This window comes from Mobula hypostoma, chromosome 7, assembly GCF_963921235.1.
Source record: "Mobula hypostoma chromosome 7, sMobHyp1.1, whole genome shotgun sequence".
NCBI lineage: Eukaryota > Metazoa > Chordata > Chondrichthyes > Myliobatiformes > Myliobatidae > Mobula > Mobula hypostoma.
Window position 1 is genome coordinate 20772190 of NC_086103.1, and position 13514 is coordinate 20785703.

At 42.8% G+C, this 13514-nt stretch overlaps 1 protein-coding gene across 1 annotated transcript in view; it reads left to right on the plus strand.

Moving 5' to 3' along the window:
* rad50 (RAD50 homolog, double strand break repair protein) overlaps positions 1-13514 on the plus strand; it is a 218229-nt gene that overhangs the window by 182175 nt on the left and 22540 nt on the right. The gene's annotated exons all lie outside the window — the stretch shown is intronic.

Here is a 13514-nt window from a genome sequence, read left to right on the forward strand (position 1 = left end):
ATTAGCTTGCTCAGACTTCTGTCGTCATGTTTGTGACATTAGTCTGGTTTCTTTTCATTTAATTAAAGGTCTCATTCCAACATATCTTCATTGTATCTGAAAAGTTGGTTTAATCTTTTCCGGGATATAGTGTGTGATTCTTGAAATGTAGTCAAATCAGAGCTTCCTCAAAATCATAGTCAGGTCTATTATCACTGACATGTGTTGCGAACTGCTGTTTTGTGCAGCAGTACAGTGCAATACATTAAAAAAAAGACTGAAAATGTCAATAAGAAATATACTTAAAAAATAAATTCAAGATATAAGATTATTTTTCAGTCCAAAAATTTAAAGGAGACAAAATAATATTACTCCGGATCCGATGTAGCACATAAAAAAACAGACTAAGATAAAGACACAATAATAAAAAAAATATAAATACAAAAGATGTAGTAGCTTATATCCATCGATAATTCCAAACTACTGAATGTACGTAGTTACACATTATTGTAAATAGTGCAGAAAGTGAAGGAATGGGAGCAACGGGATTGTTCTAGGAGACAGTATTGACCTGATGAACTGAACAGCCTCCTTTTTTGTCATATGAAATACAGGTATAAGGAAAACTATTGTGTAATCAGTGTCAACTACACAAAATGTGAGAGATCAACACCAGATCATAAAAGGTTATGTATCCTGACATAAATTTGGATTGATAATTTTCTTATAGTTCATATTGTGACAATGATTGGAAACGAGGATTCAGGTTCATCATTGCTCTGGAATGCAGTTGATAAATTTAGAGTAGAAAGGCAACACCAGTAATGATGATCGTAAAATCTAAAAATGTATAATATATACTATCTGCTTGAACCATTATCTCCTCTCCATTTTAACACCCCTCTAGAAATAACCACCAGTTGTTAATATGCATCTTAGCCAGGTAGGACATATGGAAGAACACATTCTTGATACATAAAGAATTATTTTTGCTTAACTTGAAATCAGAAAAAAAAAAGTCACTTACATAACATTCTTCTTCAATTCTTACAACGACGGTTGTCCAGTGGCACGAGCAGTCTTTCGGAATAAAAGTCTGGGATACCGGTACTGGGTACTGTGAATGTCAGCATTATACTCATCCTGTGCCTCTTGATATGATAATGTTTCAGTCACATCCCGTGAAGTCCTCCCACATTATATGAACACCAAGTGCTTATCAAGAACTTGGTTTCAGGCGTCCTCAGGGATCAACATCTTTCTTATATTTCTGTTGACATAGAACTATTATGTCGTAAAATGACATTCAGCCCATTAGGTAAATACTGAATCAGAATCAGGTTTAATCGGACGTAGGTTGTGAAATTTGTAGTTGTGTAGTGCTAAACATAAAAAATACTCTAAATCACAATAAGGAATATTGTATAAGAGATATATAAATTACAGGTGGCTGTGTGGAGATACATCTCTACCAAAGAAGGTGCAAGACACTCATCCCACTGCTAGCCTGCAGGTCACCCTTGGGCAAAGTGCAGCATCGGCTTAGCCTCCTCAATCGGGGTCACGTGAAGCCTTGGGAACAGGTGGTGGATGGTCGTATGAGCATCTCAAGTCCTGGTATGCGACCACTGACACCAGGCAGACAATCTCTGAAGAGTATTGATAATGGCTGGGGTCACCCATCTTGTAAAGACACTGCCCAGAAGAAGGCAATGGAAAACCACTTTGGCAGAAATATTTGCCAAGCACAATCGTGGTCAAAGACTATGATCGCCCACGTCATAGGACACAGTGCATAATGATGATGATGATAAATTAAAATTTAAAAGCTAGTGAGGTATTTATGGACTGGTTCAGTGACTGTTCAAAAATCCAATGGTGGAGGAGAAGAAGCTGGACTATTAAGTATGTGTCTTCGGGCTCATGTACCTCCTCCCCGATCGTAGTAATAAGAAGAGAACACGTCCTGGGGTGGGTGACTGGCTGGTAGAACAATCCCAGCAGTCCCCATTCCTTCATTACCTATTCTCAACATGCTCATCAACCTCCTCCTGATTCTCCTGAGCAGTGCACAACATATGCTACAGAATGTCAGCAGGTCTATGCAGGGGAATAAGTAGTCGATGTTTCTGGCCGAGACCCTTCCATCAGACTGGAAAGGAAGGAGGCAGAAGCCAGAATAAGAATGGGAGGGGGTAAGAAGTAACAATCTGGCAGGTGATAGGTGAAGCCATGTGAGGGGGGAATAAATAGGTGGGTGGGGGAGGGAACATAAAGTGATAAGTTGGGAGGTTGTGGGTGGAAGAGGTAAAGGACTGAAGGAGGAAAGTGGACCATGGGAAAAAGGGGAGCAGGAGAGGCACCAGAGGGAGGTGATGGGCAGGTTAAGGAGAAGGGAAGGATCAGAGGAGAAGCAAAATGGGGAATAGAAAAAGAGGAGGAATTCTTATAGAAAGTGACTTGAAGTGAACTGGAAGTATAGTGAAAGGGCAGAGAGCTTGACTCCAGATCTGAGAGTCTGGACGTGCAGGCACAGGGGAGAGCCTCTGGAATCAGTATTTACTTTCCTACTCAGTTTCTTTTAAGTTAAAAGAAAAGTTCAGGTTCACTTTATTGAGGAGGGGGATAAAGGAAGGGTGGAGAGGAGAGCATGAGGGGAAAGGGTGGGAGGGAAGAGAGGACAATGGGGGAAGAGGATGGGGGGATGAAGATGGGTTGAGAGGAAAATGGATAAAGAGGACGGAGCGAAGAAGAATGGTGGGGAAAGGATGGGGGGTGAAAGCAATGGGTAAGAGGTCAATAGTTGAAGAGGGCAGTTGGGGGTAAAGAGAACAGGAATAAGAGGACAATGGGTGAAGAGGATGAGGTAAGAGGACAGTGGGGGTGAGGATAGGAGAGGACACTGGGTAAAGGGGACAGTAGGGGAGAGGGTGGGGGTGAAGAAGACAATGGGTAAGAGGACGAAGAGGTGAAAGAACAGTAGGTGGGAGGTTGATGGGTGAAAGGACTGGCAGAGAGGATGATAGATTAAAAGGATGAGGGGGCAAGAGGAGGATGGGTGGAGTGGATGGAGGGGAGAGGAGAGGGTAGGCTAGCAGACTTCTGAAGGGTAATTACTACTGTTAAGGAGGATTGTGGTTTGTAAGCTTTTTGGAAGAAAGCCCCATTTGCTCACTTATGATAAAACACTCATCACCCGTTCAACATCTGATAACATCACAGGCTGCTCCTATGCTGGAGATCCTAGGAGATAGCAGTTTTGTGGCCAGGACAATCTGCATGGCAAGCATTTAACCTTTTTTTTTCAATTTTGACAGCCATTCAAAAGGGTCATTTCAGAGGGCAGTTATGTTTCTGTGGTGTTTGGAAACACGGAGAGGATACACTGTTTAATCATTAATCTCTTTGCAATGCACTTTGCATTGAATGATCTCGATTGAAAGGGTTAGATAGAGTGGATGCTTCCTATGGTGGTGGAATCTAGGACCAGAGGGCACAGCCTCAGAATACAAGGACTTTTTCTTAAAACAGAGATGACGATTCTTTAACTGGGGATAATGACTGTGGAATTCACTGCCACAGCAACTGTGAAGGCCAAGTCATTGGGTATGTTTAAAGCGGAGCTCGATGCCCCAGTGGCCATCCCCCTCAACGCTTTGGACACTGTCGGGGGATGACCTGCAGAGGAAAGTCACAGCAGCTGGATCACAGGCACTGAGCCTGGCTCTGTCGCTCCGAGGGAAGAGGGAAGGAGAGGCGCGCTGTGGTAATAGGGGACTCAATAGTCAGGGGAACAGAAAGGACGTTCTGTGGGCAAGAATGAGATTCCCAAATGGTATGTTGCCTCCCAGGTGCCATGGTCCAGCACATCTCGAATCAAGTCCTGAGCATTCTCAAGTGGGAAGGTGAAGAGCCAGAGGTCATGGTCCATGTAGGTACCAATGACAAGGGTAGTAGGGCAAAAGACAAGGTTCTGCACAGGGAGTTCAGGGGTTTTGGGCAGGACCTCCAGGGTTGTGATCTCAGGATTTCTCCTTGTGCCATGTGTTAGGCTGGTACCAGGAAGGTTATAGAGTTTAACAGGTGGCTAAGCAGATGGTGTAGGAGGGAGGGCATAAGATTTTTGGATTATTAGGCTCTCTGTCAGGGAAGGTGGGACCTGTACGGAAGGGACAATTTACACTTGAATTGAAAGGGGACTAATATCGCAAATGCTGCATGGTGAGGTTTAAACTGGAGCTGCAGGAGGATGGGAAACAGAGTACCAGAACAGTTAATGGAGAGGTTGTGGAGGCAGATGTTAGTGAGACCTCAGGCAGCAATCAAAAGGTTCAGCATTGTGCTACTAGTGTCCTGAGCTGCAAATATTTCAATCCCAGAAGTATCATGAGCTTAGGGTGTGGATAACTCCCTGGAATTATGATATTGTGGCCGTTAGCAAGACGTGGCTACAGGAGGGGCAGGACTGACAGCTCAATATTCTGGAGTGCTATTGTTTTAAAGGAGGAGGAGTGGTGTTACCAGTCAGGAAAATATCACAGCAGTGGTCAGGACGGACTAGAGAACTCAACTAGTGAGACGTTATGGGTGGAACTGAGAAATAAGAAAGGTATGACCACATTAGTAGGGCTATGTTTCAGACCACCCAACAGTCCTAGGGATTTAGAGGGACACATTTGTAAAGAGATCACAGACTGTCGCAAGAACCATATGGTTGTTACAGTAGGGGATTTTAACTTTCCACATGTTGACTGGCAATCCCATACCGTAAAAGGACTAGATGGGATAGAGTTTGTCAAATGTGCTCAGGAAGTTTCTTCCATCAGCACATAGAAGCCCCAATGAGAGAGTGCGCCATACTGTATCTGCTATTAGGGAATGAGACAGGGCAGGTGACAGAAGTTTGTGTAGGGGGACACTGTGCATCTAGTGACCACAATGCCATCAGTTTCAAAGTAAATATGCAAAAAGATAGGTCTGGTCCACGGGTTGTGATGACCAATTTTGATGGTATCAGAAATGGTCTGGCAAGTGTTGAATGGGACAGGCTGTTTTCTGGCAAAGGTGTACTTGGTAAGTGGAAGGCCTTCAAAAGGGAAATGCTGAGAGTACAAAGCTTGTATGCACCTGTCAAAATAAAAAGTAATCATAACAGTGTAGGGAGCCTTTGTTTTCAAGACATATTGAGGCCCTGGTTAAGAGAAAAAAGGAGATGCATAGCAGGTAGGAAAAAATGAGGTGCTTATGGAGTATAAGAAATGCAAGAGAACATGTAAGAAAGAAATCAGGAGGGCTGAAAGAAGGCATGAGGTTGCTCTAGTAAACAACATGAAGGAAAATCTTAAAGAATTCCACCAGTATGTTAAGAGCAAAATGATTGCAAGGGACAAAACTGGTCCTGAGGAAGACCAGAATGATAATCCATGTGTGGAACCAAAACACATGGGGGAGATCTTAAATTAGTTCTTGGCCTCTGTATTTACTTAGGAGACAGACAGAGTCTACAGAAGTGAGGCAAAGTGGCATCAACTTTATGGACACTGTACAGATTACGGAGGAGGAAGTGTTTGCTATCCTGAGGCAAACCAGGGTGGATAAAATCCCCAGGGCCTGACAAGCTGTTCCCTCGGACCCTGCAGGAGGCAAATGCAGAAATTGTCAGGGCCCTAGCAGAGATGTTTAAATCATCCTTAGCAAGAGGAGAGGTCCAGAGGATTAGAAGATCACCAGTGTTGTTCCGCTGTTTGAAAAAAGGCCCTAAACAGAAACCAAGAAATCATAGGCCGGCAGGTGTAACATCAGTCGTGGGAAAGTTATTGGAAGGTATTCTAAGGGACCTGCCTGATACATAAGCATTTGGAAAGACATGGACTGATTAAGGATAGTCAGCATGGCTCCATGCGTGGTTTCATGTCTAACCAATCTGACAGAGTTTTTTGAGGAAGTTGCCAGGAAAGTGGATGTTGTCTACGTGGACCTCAGCACGGCACTTGACAAGGTCCCGCCTGGAAGGCTGATCAAAACCGTTCAGTCACTCAGCATTCAAGATGAGATAGTAAATTGGCTTTGTGGGAGAAGCCAGAGAGTGGTAGTAGAGGGTTGCCTCTCTGACTTGAGACCTCTGATTAGTAGTGTGCTGCAGGGGTTGCTGCTGGGTCCTTTGTTGTTTGTAATCTATGTCAGTTATCTAGATAATGTGGTCAATTGGATCAGTAAATTTGCGGATGACAGCAAGATTAGGGGTGTAGTGGATAGTGAGGAAAGCTATCATGGCTTGAAGGGGGCTGAGAAATAGCAGATAGAATTTACTGCAGACAAATGCAAGGTTTTGTACTTTGATAGGACCAACCAGGGTCAGTCTTACACAGTGAATGGTAGGGCACTGAGGAGTGTGGTAGAACAAAGGGATCTGGGAATAAAGGTATAGGTACATAATTCGTTGAAAGACGCATCATAGGTAGATAGGGTCGTAAGGAAAACTTTGGCACATTGAAAGATTAAGGGGAACATGAGGGGAAACTTCTTCAGTCAGTGTCATAAGAGTATGGAATGAGCACCCAACACAAGTGGTGCATGCGAGCTCAATTGCAGAATTTAAGAGAAGTTCGTATAGGTAGATGGATAGCAGGGCTATGGTCCTGGCGCAAGTCGATTGGAGTGGATAGTAAATGGTTTCAGCATGGACTAGATGGGCCAAAGGGCCTGTTCCTGTGCTGTGCTCCTCTGTGACTAGGTTCTTGATTTGTGAGGGAGCCAGTGATTCCATGGAAAAGGCAGGAAAGTGGGGTTGAGAGGGATAATAAATCGCATGATGGAATGGCACAGCTCACTCGACGGGCCAGATGGCCTACTTCTGCTCCTGTTGTATAGTCTTATAAAACAATGTTGTCAAAATTTAAAACTAAATCAATGGATGAACAGATCTTTCAAATCGGTACAGTCTGCGTGAGTTTGAGTGCAGGTTGTTCAGCTTCTGTACGACGGCGTATGTGTGGAAGTGAGATGACCAATCCCCGTGACCAGGTGGAAAAGTAGATGAAGTTGTGACAGTGCTAATGTTTCAGTCATCTCCCTACCAAGAGTACTCTGATGCTAAATCCACAGCAAGCTCCAACATTTAACTCCGCAGTAACATAGTAGCAAAAATAACGTTCCAATGGAATTGGAATTCCAAAAATTGATGGTTTTGTACTTTAAAGTCCATGTTTTATTATTTTTAGTTTACTGACTGGGTTCATTTTATTTAAAATAACAAAAGCAGTATTTCGTTAAAGAACAATGTAACTCTAAGTTGCATTGTCAGAGATTCTCAGTGCAGTGAAGTTTGGAAAAGTTGTGTGACTCATTTCTGTCAGCTCTCGAAAGTACACAGCCTTGGTTTAGAAAAAACGTTGATTGCATTTGTTTCTTTAATCAGATAATTATTGTGTCAAAGATGCTGGGTTATTATGATCAGTAATTTGAGTCATTTTGCAACCTCTGGAGAGCTGTACGGTGAACTCAGGAAGCCTAATGCCTTTTTTGGCATTTATTGTGTACAATCGTGTACAATTTTAGTTTGCTTATCTATAACAGGATATGCTTGCTATCTTAGGGGAGCGTAGAGAAAATTCAACAGACTTGTTCCTGAGATAGTCAAATATATTGAGGAATGAGAAATGATTTCAATGAAAAGCCCAATGTCCTTAGAAGTCCTAGCAAGGTACATTAGGGAAGAAAGTTGCCCCTGGCCAATGAGACTAGAACCATGGGCCATTGCCTCAAAATAAGCAGGGTGTTATTTTGAAATGAAATTAGAAGCAATAGCCACACACTGGTGAGTACTTAGAATTCACCATCGCAGTCAACTGGAAGTTCAGTCATCAAATTCAATCAAAAAACAGAGGTTAGTAGATTTCTGGATATTAGAATAATCAAACGATGTAGAGATAGTGCAGGGAAATAGTGGTGAGATATCAGATCAGCCATGATGTCGAATTGTGAATCACATCTAAAGGACCTACTAGGCTCCTGCTCTTATTTATTATGTTCTTACAGTTTTTGCATCACATTAATGTGTTATTTTGAATAAATATTACAGGTGATAACCGAAGATCTGATTTGTGCTGATTATGCAAGATCTAGATGACTGTAGGACCAGAAAAATTCGTTGTGATTCCCTTGCCATTAAAAGTATCTGAGAAAGATATTAGCCAGTAGCCTTCCATTGAGTTAGCAAGTTACTAATCAAACTCACCCTTAAATTTTCTTCCCAATTTCAGCCAACCCCTCATTTGAATATCCATTTATTTTTACTAAATGTCAAGTTGAAACTTTTAAATGTGATTTGGATAAGATACAGAGAGGAAGAGAGTTTGCAAGGCTGTATTGGGAAGAGCAGGGTAATAGAAACATAGAAAATAGGTGCAGGAGTAGGCCATTCGGCCCTTCGAGCCTGCACCGCCATTTATTATGATCATGGCTGATCATCCAACTCAGAACCCCGCCCCAGCCTTCCCTCCATACTCCCTGACCCCTGTAGCCACAAGGGCCATATCTAACTCCCTCTTAAATATAGCCAATGAACTGGCCTCAACTGTTTCCTGTGGCAGAGAATTCCACAGATTCACCACTCTCTGTGTGAAGAAGTTTTTCCTAATCTCGGTCCTAAAAGGCTTCCCCTCTATCCTCAAACTGTGGCCCCTCGTTCTGGACTTCCCCAACATCGGGAACAATCTTCCTGCATCTAGCCTGTCCAATCCCTTTAGGATCTTATACGTTTCAATCAGATCCCCCCCTCAATCTTCTAAATTCCAACGAGTACAAGCCCAGTTCATCCAGTCTTTCTTCATATGAAAGTCCTGCCATCCCAGGAATCAATCTGGTGAACCTTCTTTGTACTCCCTCTATGGCAAGGATGTCTTTCCTCAGATTAGGGGACCAAAACTGCACACAATACTCCAGGTGTGGTCTCACCAAGGCCTTGTACAACTGCAGTAGTACCTCTCTGCTCCTGTACTCGAATCCTCTTGCTATAAATGCCAGCATACCATTCGCCTTTTTCACCGCCTGCTGTACCTGCATGCCCACTTTCAATGACTGGTGTATAATGACACCCAGGTCTCGTTGCACCTCCCCTTTTCCTAATCGGCCACCATTCAGATGATAATCTGTTTTCCAATTAGTAATGGAACTGACTGGATAAGGAACTAATGTGGACTCAGTGGGCGTTGTTGATTCCCCCTGTGGTGTAATTCCATGAACACTTACCATCTGTCTCTTTAAACAGCTCCTGCTATTTCCAAACTCTTACTGTGTCTCTAGAGGCATCGTTGCACAAAGGAGGTGGGCAGTTTTAACAGCAAGTGATCATATTCGTTGCTTTTCTTGTGGTTGCAAGACCCTGTTGGACATTGGTGGTGTGGAATGCTGCAAGTCCCATTCATTGGTTTATTGGCGAATGGCAGGGGTGGAAGATGGTGGAGCTGCATGGCTTCCGTTGTAGCAAGGTCTCGGCCTCAAGCCGCGGTGTTGCCTGTTTGCAGCCACTCAGGGAGAGACATCAGAGTTAGGCACTTCACTAGAGTGCCGGAGGCGGTGTGATATGGTATCCATGCTGGAGCCAGTGCTGCCCACCAGAGCTCACTCGACAGAAGGCAAGCTATGTTGTGTCCGACGGTAGACTGCCCCGACATTCATGAACTCAGGAACCTGGAATATATTTTTACTGTATTTTGCTGCTATCTTATACAGTGCCTATAAAAAATATTCACCCCCTTTAGAAGTTTTCATGTTTTATTGTTTTGCAATATTGAATCACAATTGCTTTAATTTGGCTTTTTTGACACTGATCAAAACAAAAGACTCCTTTGTGTCAAAGTGAAAACAAATTTCTACGTATTGGTCTAAATTTATTTAAATTATTAAACACTAGATAATTGATCGCATAATTGCTCTCCCCCTTCAAGTCAGTATTTAGTAGATGCATCTTTGTCAGCAATTACAGCCTTGAGTCTGTGTGGATAGGTCTCTATCAGCTTTGCATACCTCGAAACTACAATGTTTCCCCATTCTGCTTTACAAAACTCTGTCAGATTGCATGGGAATCATGAGTGAACAGTCCTTTTCAAGTCCAGTCACAAATTCTCAGCTGGGTAGAGGTCTGGACTCTGACTCAGCCATTCCAGGACATTAACTTTGTTCTTTTTAAGCCATTCCAGTATAGCTTTGGCTTTATACGTGGGGTCATTTGTTTTGCTCGAAAACAAATCTCCCAAATCGTAGTTCTCTCGCAGACTGCATCAGGTTTTCCTGCAGAATTCCAATGTGTTTTGCTGCATTCATTTTACCCTCTACCTTCACAAGCCTTCCAGGACCTGCTGCAGTGAAGCGTCCCCACAGCATAACACAGCCACCACCATGTTTCACGGTAAGGACGGCGTGTTTTTGATGATGTTCAGTGTTTGGCTTACGTCAAACATCGCATTTAGTCTGCTGGCCAAAAAGCTCAATTTTTGTTCCATCAGACCATTGCCCCTTCTTCCAGCTGACTTCAGAGTCTCCCACATGTTGTCTGGCAAACTCTAGCTGAGATTTCATGTGAGTTTTTTTCAACGGTGGCTTTCTCTTTGCTACTTTCCCATAAATCTGCAACTGGTGAAGTGCCTGGGCAACAGTTGTATGTGCAGTCTCTTCCATCTCAACAACTGAAGTTTGTAACTCCTCCAGAGTTGTCATAGGTCTTGTTGCCCCCCCTCACTGGTCCCCCTCTTGCCTGGTCAGTCAGTTTTTGAGAATGGCCTGCTCTAGGCAGATTTACAGCTGCACTATATTCTTTATATTTCTTGATGATTAAATTAACTGTACTCTAAGGGATATTCAGTGACTTGGAGATTTTTTTGTAACCATCTCCTGACTTGTGTTTTTCAATAACTTTTTCGTGGAGTTGCTTGGAGTGTTCTTTTGTCTTGATGGTGTAGTTTTTGCCAGGATACTGACTCACCAGCAGTTGATCCTTCCAGATACAGGTTTATTTTTACTACAAACAATTGAAACACCTTAACTACACACAGTGATCTCTACTACTACGTCGACTCAGTCCTAGGGCACGATGACGGACTCTCCACTTCTCCCTCTTCCTCATCAGTGTGTTCAGTTCATCTGCATTAGCCGTGCCGCTGTCTTCTAGGAGCGTGTTGACCATAGTCTTGGGAGGGCGCCCAGGGTTCACCCTCCCGTGCTTGGGCTCCCATATGATGACTAGGCTGGCAGGTAGCTCAGGGTGGCATAGACAGTGCCCCGCTAGTTGCAGATCTCTCGCCTCAATTTTAGTGGTGAGCATTGGTAGGTCATCATAGAGCTCGATGTTCATCATGTGCTGTTGCCACTCACGTCAAGAGCGATCTCCATTTAACTAATTATGTGACTTCTAAAACCAATTGGCTGCACCAGTGATGATTTAGTGTGTCACATTAAAGGGAGTGAATTATGCAGTCGATTATTTTGTGGTTTATATTTGCAATTAAATTAGATCATGAAACCCCCTTTTACTGGGCGTCTCTGGAAGTGCATCTCGTTAACCTCTCACTAACAGCCACTGGATTCCGGAGCGAGAACCCACCTTTCTCAAGCCTCCAATGTCTAGGGTATTTGTGACTTTGGTCCTGCCAAATCCGTGGGGTTGGGATGTCTCACCCACCCAAACTCCGATTTCTGTGAATGTTGTGTGATTTACTGCCCTGCATTAGCTCATCAGCATAAAATAACAGATCACATACTGCATACAATTATAAAGTATATTTGTGAATGTCAGCTTAACCAAAGAGTTAGTAAAGAAAAAAAAGAAAAATCAAAAAGGGCCCATTATAACTAAACAGTCAAATTTGCACAGGTTGGAGTTCAAATCTTCCAAAAGTCATATTCACTGATCCTTGGTAGACCTCTGTGCCTTGCCTCCGTCAAATCGCGTTTTCGCACCAGATCGAAACCTATGACCAGTTCTCTCTAGTGCCTTCTCTCTTCATCTCCCTCGAACAAAGCCTGAGACCAATCTTAGTGTCCCTCACAAAACCTCTTCCCCAGCCATCTCTACAACCTTCTCCCACTTCCACCATCCTAATTGGACGGCATACATTCCTAAGCTTCCCTTATCTTAACGGTAACCCAAACAGGCTGAAAGCAGAACAGACTGCTTACAAAACTGTTAAAATGAAATGCCTACAACAAGGCAGTAAAAATGTGAACCAAGGTGTTACACTTTGTAGTGATCTGCTTTCACTTTCACACGAAAGAGTCTTTTTCTGTTGATTAGTGTAAAACAAAGCCAAATTAGATCCACTGTGATTCAATGTTGTAAAACAATAAAATGTGAAATCTCCAAGGGGAGTGAATATTTTTTATAGGAACTGTATGTGCTTGCTATCTTATATGTGCTATATGTGCCTTGCTATGTATGATTGTCCGCACTGTGTTTTGCACCTATTCCCATCAACCTGTACCCAGACCATAGCCCTCCATATCCCTCCCATCCATGTACCTACCAAGTTTCTCTTAAATAGTGAAGTTGAATCTGCATCCACATTTGCACTGGAGGCTCCTCCCACACTCTCACCACACTCTGAGTGAAGAAGTTCCCCGTCGTGTTCCCCTTAAACATTTCACCTTTCACCCTTAACCCTTGACCTCTAGTTCTAATCACACCCAAGCCCAGTGGAAAAGCCTGCTTGTGTTTACGTTCTATGCCTCTCATAATGTTGTCATGCTACAATACTTTTAATATATTGTCACGTTGTTGGTAACTTGCCATAATGTTATAATACAACCTTTTGTTCTTCATGTTTTTTTAAATAATGTTTCCACAAATAATGTCTACATCTAACAAATGAGGTTTATCAATTGCTTTAATAAAGCAACTATTAAGAGTATGGTATCTCTAGCAAACCAAAGTCCGGTTCTAACTCATTATATGGTACACGGATTTTGTTGTCTTGTCATACATTATTACCTTTTTTAATGCTTGAAGTTAAAAATAATGATCATATATCTGTAAAATTCAGTGGGAGTTATGGAAAGACAAGGTTGGTTTAGAAATTAAGCTCCTGGTTGTCTAATCCAAACCACACCAGTCATGTGTGAAAGCAGGGAATACATTAGAATATACATCATACTGGGAGTCAGAGATACTTTGAAATGTCAGCAGGAATGAAAAGATTTGCATAATATATAATGTTCATCCTTAGTGCAATAATTTCCAACTGAGATTGCACAGTAGTGTAGTGGTTAGCACAACGCTTTACAGTACCAATGACCCAAGTTCAGTTCCCACCACTGCCTTTAAGGAATTTGTATGTTTTCTCCTTGACCATGTGGTCTTCCTCTGGGTGCTTCGGTTTCCTTCCACAGTCCAAAGATGTACCAGTTCGTAGGTTAGTTAGTCATTTTAAATTGTCCTGTGATTAGACTATGGTTAAATCGGAGCTTGCTGGCTGGCGAGCTTGAAGGGCCGTAAGGCTCTGTTACGCACTGTATCTCTATAGATAAAGAAATTTCAGGGCAGG